At 54.1% G+C, this 10497-nt stretch overlaps 1 pseudogene; it reads left to right on the forward strand.

Annotated features, from left to right (window-relative positions):
• The window catches only part of LOC147914051 (cytochrome P450 4B1-like), a 30737-nt pseudogene extending 22261 nt beyond the window's left edge, over window positions 1-8476 (forward strand).
• The last annotated feature ends 2021 nt before the right edge of the window (window positions 8477-10497 follow it).

A 10497-nucleotide genomic window follows, 5' to 3' on the forward strand; every position in this document is an offset into this window, starting at 1 on the left:
ATCTCAAGTAAACACACGCACTGCGTGATTTTGTTAATGTCAAATCAATCCTATAAGCTAAGTGTTATCCCATTTTACAGACGAGGAGAGTAAGATTCAGAGAGCCGAAAGAACTTGCCTGAGTTCACACATCTAAAAAGTAGGGGAAATCAATATTCAAACCCTGGTCTGTCAAGCTCCAAAGACTGCGGGCCACGGAATCAACTTTCCTTGGTTCCCATCCCAGCTCCCTTACAAGCTGTGCGGTCTTTGGTAAGCAACCTCAGATCTCTATGCCTTAGGCTCCTCTTCCCTAAACCTGGACTTCACAGAGCTGTTGTGAGGATTTGATGAGGTCAAGATGTCACGTGCTTAGACGTAGGCCTGGCACACAACGAGTGCTTCATAAAGATGAGCTACACCTCCTCACAAACTGCGGAGCTCAGACTTTATTCTGAGGCCCATGGGCAGAGCAGTGAGGGGTTTTAACTGTATTTCTGAGATACTCCCTCAAAATAGGGAAAAATGGATAAACACATAATGGTACATTCTTGGAGTGGAATACTATGCAATTGTTAAAAATATTGAGGGACAGTTAACTGCGCTAGTTTGAGAAGAAGGACAAGATATGTTACATGAAAAAGAGAAGGTTTTGGAAAAGTATCTACTGCAAACTCTATTTACATAAAATGCCTCTGGGTGAGTACACGTGCTAGAAAAACACACAAAAAGCACACACCACCCTCTGGGTGATCCCTCCAACCTCATCTCAAGGCCACTGCCCCACCAAGTGGCAGCTCCTGGAAGACACAACACACTTTCCCACCCCAGAGCCTCTGTGCTTGCTGTTCCCTAACCAGGAATGGTTACCCCTTAACTCTTCACCCAGCCAGCTCCTCGTCATCCTTTGGGTTTCACCTGAAATGTCATCTCCAGCAGGAGGCCATCCTGGATCATGTGATCTCAGCAGGTCTCCCTGTTGGTCTGTCTCGTAGCACAGTGTTTATTTCCTTCTTAGCACTTCCTACTGTCTGTAATCATTTTACTTAATCATTTACTTGTGTATTATCAGTCTTCCCCATAGAATGAAAGGGCAGGACCATGTCTGCCTCATTCCCCTGAGACATTGAGACAGTGCCCTGCGCATAGTAGGTCCTTAATAAAAATGTGTCGAATGACTCAACAGGGCTGGAATCGAGGTGACTTGTGTATTGTACAACAAGCTGGTATTACCTTTCTAGTGAAAAAGCTTCAATGCTGAAAAGAAAACTCTTTCTGGCTGCAGTGTAGACAGAGGGTTGGTGGCAGGCACCAGATGGAAGCAGGATGGCCAGTTTGGGGTTGATGAGCTAAGCCAGGTGCGATAAGAGGGTGGCTTGGACTTAAAGCAGTAGCTCTGGGATGATTGAGAGGTGATTGAACTCAGCGATGTATAGGACTGGGTGACCGGCTGGGAGGGGAGTGAAGGAGGAGGGAGGGATGCTGGGGGCCTGCCTGGGCAGCCTCCCCTCTTCCCTGCTCAAGGTCTTGGGGCCTGGCTGGTGACATTGGGCTCCTGAGTGACCTGGTCTGCTGCTGTCCTTTCAGATCCAGCAGACAGGGAGCCTGGACAAGGTGGTGTCCCGGGCCCACCAATTCCCGTGTGCCCACCCACTCTGGCTGGGACAGTTCCTTGGCTTCCTGAACATCTACGAGCCTGACTATGCCAAAGCTGTGTACAGCCGAGGGGGTGAGTGCTCCTGGGAGAGGGCAGGGCTTCCTGAGAACAAAGGGCGCAGGGCACCATGTGGGGAGGAGTCCTGGGCCTGCCCCGTAAGTCTGGACAGCTGAGGTCACCGCCCATGTGTCAGCAAGCCTCCTCTGGGATCCCCTAGTGTCACCTGGTCTGATTTTCTCTTCGTTCTGCAGACCCTAAGGCCCCAGATGTGTACAACTTCTTACTCCAGTGGATTGGTGAGTGGGCACCTGCCTTCCCATCCCAGACCTTTGGTGTTGGGTGACCAGGATCCTTCCCTGTCTTGTCCCTCCCTGCCCTGTCCCCACTCAGTCAGTTATCCCATCAACTGGACCACCTGGCCCCCCCAGTGCCTCTCTGAAGCTCAGCTGCTCAGTGCGGGGACAAGGGAGGAGGCAGGAGAGCTCCTGGCTGGCAGGGGAAGCAGGGCCCAGTTATCTTCTCCTGCCAGGTGTGTCCTCTTCCCTGGACAGGCAGGGCAAGGGCTCTGAAAATGTGTGAGTGTGCAGAGCAGCTTCCTGCAGGAGGTGGCACTGGAATTGATCCTAGGAGATTTTATGGGTTTTGCTGGCCAGGGCAGGGCCTGAGGAAAGGTGGGTGGTAGGACCAAAGCAGGCATCACAGAGGCTGTGAGACTGTGGGTGGTTGGAAGGCAGAGCTGGGTTGGGATATGAGGCTGGGCAGGGAGGATTTAGGTGGAGTTGGATGGGGTGCAGTGTGTTTGGCCCCTGGATGCCAGGGGTGGGGCAGGTTTCTGTGGAATGACTGGCCTCTCTCTCATCCTTTCCCCAGGGAAAGGCCTGCTGGTCCTCGAGGGGCCCAAGTGGTTCCAGCACGGCAAGCTGCTCACGCCTGGCTTCCATTACAACGTGCTGAAGCCCTACGTGATTGTGATCGCTGACTCCACGTGCGCCATGCTGGTGAGCAGCCCTGCCAGGCTCCTGGAGGCTGTGGCTGCTGGCCAGTCCCTCCCCACCCCCAGTTTTCCCTGGAGGAGGGCAGTGAGGAGAATCGCTGAGGCCCGAGGCCCCGTTCTGCCTGCAAGAGCAGTGCTGAGCCTTCTGCGCCTGACACCTGCTGCCTGCTGGTGCTGACCGGGTGCTGAAGATTGGAGGGGCCAGGCAGCCCTGGCCCTTGTCTCCGCCAGGAGACTCAGCCCTCCCTCAAAGACCAAAGGGCCTCTGTGGGGCCCCAAAAAGGCTCCTTCTGTAGCAGAGTTGAGGGCTGCCTGCATTTGAGGATGTTAGGAAGGCTTTTCACATCTAAAAAGTGTCTCCTCCTCATTCTCAGCCTACCTCAACTGCCTAAAACACCGCCATTGGCAACTCATCTCTAAAAGGGATGCCAGGTGTCAGGGGTCAGGCTCAGGGTCTCAGGGCTGATAATCCACAGAGCTTACCCAGGCTAGTATCTTCCCTTGCAGGAAACTCCTCCCCAGCATGACTGCAAGGCCTGACTTACACACAGACTGTGCTGGGGAGCTCACCACCCCTCGGGTCTCCTCTTCCCTTATGTGCAGGCTGCCCTGGCTGGGAGAGAATGTCTGTGTGCGCTGTGCAGGGCCTGCCTTTTGGTCCTGCCCTCTGGGCCTGAAGCCCCTACCCGCCCCCAACCCCCACACTCCAGCAGGATGGAGGCCAGGCCAAGGACTCGGGGTGCATGGGGGGAGGACAGGCTGTGGGTTCTGGAGGACAGGGCTGGGGTGCCCAGTCTTGCTGGTCCCCCACGTTACCTTCCATCTCTGGGCTCCAGGACAAGTGGGAGGAAAAGGCTCGGGAGGATAAGAGCTTTGACATCTTCTGCGATGTGGGCCATATGGCGCTGGACACGCTCATGAAGTGCACCTTCGGAAAAGCAGATGGTGGCCTGAGTCACAGGTCAGGGGGCACTCGGGCTGACCACACTGTCCACCCCGTCCAGCCCAGAGGGGAGACTTGGCAGGACTCCTGGGCCCTGGTCTGAGAGGAGATATGTCCTACTCTAGGGAGCCACAGCTTGGGGGGAGCTGGGCCCTGCCCACAGCGGGGAGACAGATGCTGGCTTTAGCCGGGAGGCTTAGGGACAGGACGAGAAAGAATGGGAGAAGATCCGGAACTGCAGGCACCTGGACTTCCTGGACATTCTCCTGGGGGCTCGGGTGATCGCACGCCTCTCTGAGAACTGGACCCACGGGGTCTGCAGTCTCCCGGGACAGGGCTCACTGGACAGCAGCGGGGCTGTTAACCATTGTCCTCCTCTTTCCCCAGCAAACATGGCCTGTTCCTTGTCCCACGACACATGTCAGCACAGGCTCAGAGGTGGGCAGGTGTCGGGTGTGGCTGGCCGTGGCGCTGGGGAGAAATGTCCTAGCAGGGAGGTTGGGTCACATGCACGAACATCTGGCAACCACTCTAGACTTCTAAGACTGGGAAGAATCTCAGCACCCCAGAATCTTAGAATCTTAGAGTTTCTGCATTCATTTATTCATTCACTCACTCATTCATTCATTCAATTGATCCTTTATTCATTCGTCCACAAATTCACTGAGCCCTACCCTGGGTCAGTTCCTGCGCTAGGGATGCAGAAGATGAGAAAGACCTGGCCCTGCCCCCCAGACATTTACAGTCTAACGGAGGAGACAGGAGGTGGACGTTGACAGAGATCTCTTCCTCCACCAGGTCGCATTCTGTGTGTCAAGTGAGCAGAACTGACAGTCAGGGCTGGGTAGGGTCACAGGTCACTTGGCCTGAGGGATCAGGGAAGGCTTCCTGGTGTAGAAGCCATCCAAGCTGGGCTTGGGAGAACAGATAGAAATCTGGGGGAAGGTTCTAACCCGTAGTCTGACAAGGAACTGTCCCTCCCTCTCTCGGGCCTTCATGTGACAACTACTGTTATGGGTTCCTCTTGGTACCCACCTCAAATGCCTTGGGCCATCTCGTTGTGCCTCCGCTGACCCAGGATGAAGATGGGATCAAGCTGTCACACACAGACTTCCGGGCTGAGGTGGACACGTTCATGTTTGAAGGCCATGACACTACCACCAGTGGCATCTCCTGGTTTCTCTACTGCATGGCCCTGTGCCCCGAGCACCAGCAGCGCTGTCGGGAGGAGGTCCACGAGATCTTCGAGAACTGAGACTCCTTCCAGTGGTGAGTGAGGCTGCAGTCTGTCTTGCTCAGCCCCAGGGAAGGCCTGTGCCCATGCTGTCTGCTGTCATCCTTGGATGACACAAGGCCACCCTGGAAACCAGGTGAGGGTGGTGGCAGCTCTCCTGTTCCCCCCGCTGAGTGGCTTTTTTGGTGAGCTGTGCGTGGACGCACCCCTGAGCCCATCCTTCCATAGAGGAGCATTTCAGGTGTGAGTCATGAGAGAAGGTTGTCAACAGGAGGCTGATGTCCTGTGTGTTGACTCCATCAGATGGCAGAACCTGACTGCCCTTCTGGGTTCCTGGATAGAGCAGGGAGCTCTGGGAGATAAAGAGTTGGGAACTGGGGAGGAGCAGAGCTGGGAGAGCCAGGGGAGTTGATCCCTTCACCTGCCTTTGGATGGCGGCCTGCAGCCTCCAGACTCCTCGGGGGAAGGAGAAAAGGCTGTTTCCAAACTCCATCACTGAAAAACTTTCGATTGTTCTCTGGGATTGAACTCATCAACACAAGACCCATTGGTGTCGACCTCTCTCTGCAGCATGATCTCTGGGAATCTCCCACAGGCTCTGCTCCCACCTCTGCCCTCACATCCCTCTCTCCCTGCCTCCTCCCCACAGGCCTTCACATCCCCTCTCTCTCTGTGCTCCACGAGGCCGGCACACAGCAGGGACACAGAAGATGCTCAGTCGATGGGAGAAACTTCGGATTCACTTAGGGACACTGACCTGTAATTCCAGGGTCTAAGATTTGGAGGACAAGTCTTCACTACCCATTTATTGGTCAGATGTTGGAAGCCTCCCAGTGTGTCCAGCCATGTGTCAGGAGGTGTTGGGGGTGTGGGTGGGGAGAGGAGGAGGAGGAGCCAAGTTGCTGCCCCTGGGGAGATTTTAGAGACAAACTCACATAACCAACAAGCTAGAGAAAACCACAGAATAGGTAAGATTGAGTGGCCCCATGTTGAGGGCAGAGGAATCAGAAGGCATGGGGCTCGAGTTGGCTTTCTAAGGAGGGGTGAAACTCGGATAGGCAGAGGGAGAGAGAGCTGGGCCCTCCAGGTTGGGTAACAGTGTGAACACAGCCTGAGGCAGGGAGTTCAAGTATTTATTTATTTTCACTTCATTCCATCTAGAACTTGAAGCAACTTAAAGGGCATTTATTTAATAAAATAGTAAAACACAAATGAGAAATGAGGACCAGGGGAATAAAACCTTAGGGTTTGGGGCTCTCTAATGAGGTATTGCACAGAGTTATAGTTCTACCACATTTGGGTCTGAACTTCCTGGTGGCAAAAGGGAAAAGAAAAACATATACATATATAAATATATATACACACATATATATATGTGTGTGTGTATATATATTTATATTTATTATATATTTATTTATATATTTATATTTATTATATTTATTTACATGTATTTTAATATATATTTTATTTTTATATGACTCTCTCTCTCTGTATATAGGTTTTTGTTTTTACCTGAGCTTGTCATTGTTCACGCATTTATTACTTCATTTGACCAGTGTGTATCAGCCCTGTTCCAGCTCCACAGGGGAAACCAAACAGAACCTAGAGAACTGTCCCCGTGGGGCTCCTGTGGGGCCCTGGGAGACACAGGAGTGACCTTGTTTGGATGCCTGGGTGCTCATACACCTCTAGGGTCCCGTGCTTTCCCTTCCTAGCAGTGAAGATGAGGGAGGGATGGAGAGGAGTGGAGCCAGAACCCCTGGGCCTGAGTGGCCACGCCATGTCCAGTCTGGCCTGGACACTTGGAGCGCTTGTGTCCCTCTGACTCTCGGGTGTGTGATGGAGGTGAAGGGGATGGTGGGGCTGGGGCCTGCCTTCCCGTGGGAGCCTGTGGCTCCGCAGACCCAGGAAGTCCTGGCTGTGTTGCTGGCAGGGATGATCTGGGCAAGATGACCTACCTGACCATGTGCATCAAGGAGAGCTTCCGCCTCTACCCGCCCGTGCCCCGGGTGTTCCGCCAGCTCAGCAAGCCTGTCAGCTTTGTGGATGGCCGCTCTCTGCCCGCAGGTGCATGGGGTGGATTTGGGGATGCTTCTCTGATACTCTCTGTGTCTGTGGCCAAATCTCTGCCCCAGTGGGGAAGAGCTCAGGCTTTGTGTTTGGCTGGTCCCAATCCTGGCTGCACAATGTATGGGTAAATCCCTCTACCGCTAAGCCTCTGTTTCGTCTTCTGTAAAATGGGAGTGAGAAGAGTACCTGCTTCACAACATTGTTGACAGGATTAAAGAGACAATACTCATCAGGGCTGTCGTGTACCACCATGCGGGCTGTGCCCTTAACAACTTCAGGAGGCATCATTCACATAGACTATGATGCTGTGCAGTGCACAACCTGTACAACCATGTGAGGTGGCTTTGTAAAGAGGGTTTAACTCTGTTTCTGGCACATAGTAAGCACCCAATGAGTGGTAGCTGTTATTATTGATAGCATAATGTTATGAGTAATAACTTCCCTTGAGAGTCAGTTGATTGAGAGCAGAAGGTGAATAATAGTCCTTGCCTGCCCCACCTCATGGTGGGGTGGGTTCTGTCTCCTTTCTTTTCCCTTCCACAAACGTCCTTGCCAAGTGTTGTGTCCAGTGCTGGGGCTGCAGGAAGCCGGTGTGATGATGACCAAAAGCCCTTTGATGTGTTGAGGGTGGTCATGCAGTCTCTGTCACTGGCAGTGCTCAGGCAGGGCTGGTGCCCAGTTATGGGATGCTCAGGGATGCTGGCGCTGTGAGGAGGTGGGTTTGGCTGTCCCAGGACCACTTGGTCACCAGGCCTCTGCTCTGCCCACAGGCTGCCTGATCTCTCTGCACATCTATGGCCTCCACAGGAAAAGTGCAGTATGGCCTGACCCTGAGGTACCACATCCCTGGGCCAGGGGTCAGATGGGGTGGGAGGCTGTGAGTGTCCCCCTCCCCCAGGACCTGGCAGGTATTGAAGCAAGGCTTGTCCCTTCAGGTCTTTGACCCCCCGTGCTTTTCCCCTGAGAATGTGACGAGATGCCACCCCTATGCCTTCATACCCTTCTCCATTGGATCCAGGTAAGGAGAGGCCCAACATCCCCAGGCCCTCAGGTATGGGCAGGTGAGGATGGAAGGTGGTGTGAGGGGGCACCATGTTGGGGCACTCTGTGATGAGGAGACAATGCTGGGTTTATGGTGATCCTAACGCAGGGTACGTTCCATATTCATGTCCTTGGCAGGTGGTGGGGTGGGTGAGTCCTTCCAAGAGGGACCTCCAAGCCAGAACCCCCTGTGAATCTACCTGGTCTGGGACCCTCACCACGCTCCCAGGATCTGGTTCCTAAGCCCAGGTCAATCAATCGATCAGCCAATTGTTCACCCCAAAATCGTTATTGGTTTTGTTGGCCACTGAGGTCACTGGGTCCCTCACTCTGTACACCCCACAGCCTGATGCCATTTTGTGCTGTCATCACAGGAACTGCATCGGGCAGCAGTTTGCCATGAATGAGATGAAAGTGGTCACGGGCCTCTGCTTGCTCCGCTTTGAGTTCGCCCTGGACCCCTCACGACCACCCATCGCGATGCCCCAGCTGGTCCTGCGCTCCCGGAATGGCATCCACCTCCACCTGAAGCCGCTGGGCTCAGGCTCTGGGAAGTAGCTCTGCCGAGAGTAGGGCCCCAGACAGCCCAGGCCGTGGCCTGACCCTGGGCACCGCCCTCCCCAGGCTGGATTGTGCAGTAGCTGTGGCTCCCTGCCCTCCAGAGGCTTGTCGATTAGAGGGGGAGTCGGCACCGGCATGGACAATCACCTCGAGGGAAGGGCCATGTGTGTCTATACATGCCTATCATGCATGTATTCTAGAGCTCACTCACTCCTTCCACAAACATATGGTGAGCACCTGCTTCCTGCTGGAATCGTCACTGATCTCCCATAACTGGAAGTCTTCCTAAAATGTAGCAGAAACTTACATCCACCCTGAGTGACACGGTGAATGGAAGCTGTGCCTGGGGATTCACGGTTGTGACCAGGCACTCACCCGCTCCATGTCTCAGAGGGATGGCTTTTGGGGCTTGTCCCTTCACTGAGAGGTTTTTCTTTGTTTCACTTTTGTGTGTGTGTTTGGAGTATAACAGAAATAAGGAAAAAGTGCCCAAACCAGAAATGTCCAGAACAATGAATTTCTAAAGCAAACTCCCAGGTAACCACTGCCAAGGTCAAGGAATATAGAATATGGTTTCACAGTGTGTCTTCTGCCCCTCCTGAGTAGGTTTCTGTGGTACTCCTGCCATCGTCAGCATCTGTGTCACAGTCACCTTGTGCTCTGGGCACTGGGGCTTTGGCTGGGAAGGTGGCAGAGTGGCTTCTGAGGGGTCTTCCTGGAAGAGAGCGTGCTTGAGTCAGGCCTTGAGGCAGGGTGAGGCACGAAGGTGCAAAGGAGGACTTTTGGGGAGCACTCAGATGGGGCCACATGCTGAATCAGAGATCTCTCCCCAGGAGTCCCTGCAGCAGCTGCCTGATGGCTGGGGGCACACACACCTCTTGGGTTCAGGTCTAAGGCCATTAGTGGGCTCCAATCCAGGAATGAGACAGCTGTGGAAGGGAGGGCACTGGAGCCTGGGGGAGGGATGGGAGAGGGGAATTCTAGCCCTGGGACTTGGGGGTGTCTCCATGTTACCCTGGATATGCACCATCTGGAGACATCCTTCTTGCTATAGATGCTTCCTCCCTGAGAAGAAGGCCATAGCCTTGTAAGGTTGGCCAGGGGCCACCTGCTCACTCCTGCAAAGCCCCGTCAAGACCCAAATCCCCTTAATGACCTGAGGCTGGATGCAGAGGCTCCTGCCAGGGTGACCCCATGCCACCAACTTCTCCCTCTGCTCTGGCCCTCAACAGACCTTTCTCTGCACCAGTGAAAATATGGTTTCAAGAGCTATCACCTGGGAGCTGAGGCCAGAGGTCATAACCACCTCTGGCCCATGGGTGGCGCCCGAGTCAAAGACTTGTCTACTTCCCTTATCTCTGGATTGTCAGGAGGCCTGTGAGTCAGGACTGGAGGGGCCATTATCCCACTTCAATATTAAGGGAAGGAAGCTGCCAAGATGCTCATCAGGGATGAACTGGAGCTGAGACCTTCTGACTCTGGCCTCTTTTGACCAAGACTCCATAGGGAGCATTGACTCTCTCTCTGGGGAGAGAAGTCAGTGGGAAATAGAGCCGAGAGCTCCGGAGACTGAGGGAAGCGGGGGGGGGGGCTCCCTGTGGGAGGGAGGACAGGGGCTTGGGACCCGCTGGCACCAAATATGAATTCCACTCAATCCTTCTAGCTTTGAAAACACAGGCTGCTGCCTCCAATCCTCCCAGGCATTTTTGTGCATGTTATGTGGGCAGACTGTGCTGTGTGTGGGGCACATACAGGTATGGCTGCACAGGAGGGTCTCTGTGGGTGTCACAGGGGTGTGCATATGCGGGTGAACTCAGCCTGGGTTTCCTCATTGCCTGGAGCCAGTAGGGTCACTTCTTGGTCACTCTCTTCACCCCCTGTGGAATCCTGTGGTTAGAGCATGTGTCCATGGCCTGCCACCCAGAATTCCAAGTTCTCATTGTCTTGCGCTCTCTGAGGATGGTCAGCTGAGCCCTTCTGCATCCCATGATTCCAGGGCACCTGCCAAACTTCCTGTC

Source organism: Ceratotherium simum, chromosome 22 (assembly GCF_057802395.1).
Source record: "Ceratotherium simum simum isolate JZ-2026a chromosome 22, ASM5780239v1, whole genome shotgun sequence".
Classification (NCBI taxonomy): Eukaryota; Metazoa; Chordata; class Mammalia; order Perissodactyla; family Rhinocerotidae; genus Ceratotherium; species Ceratotherium simum.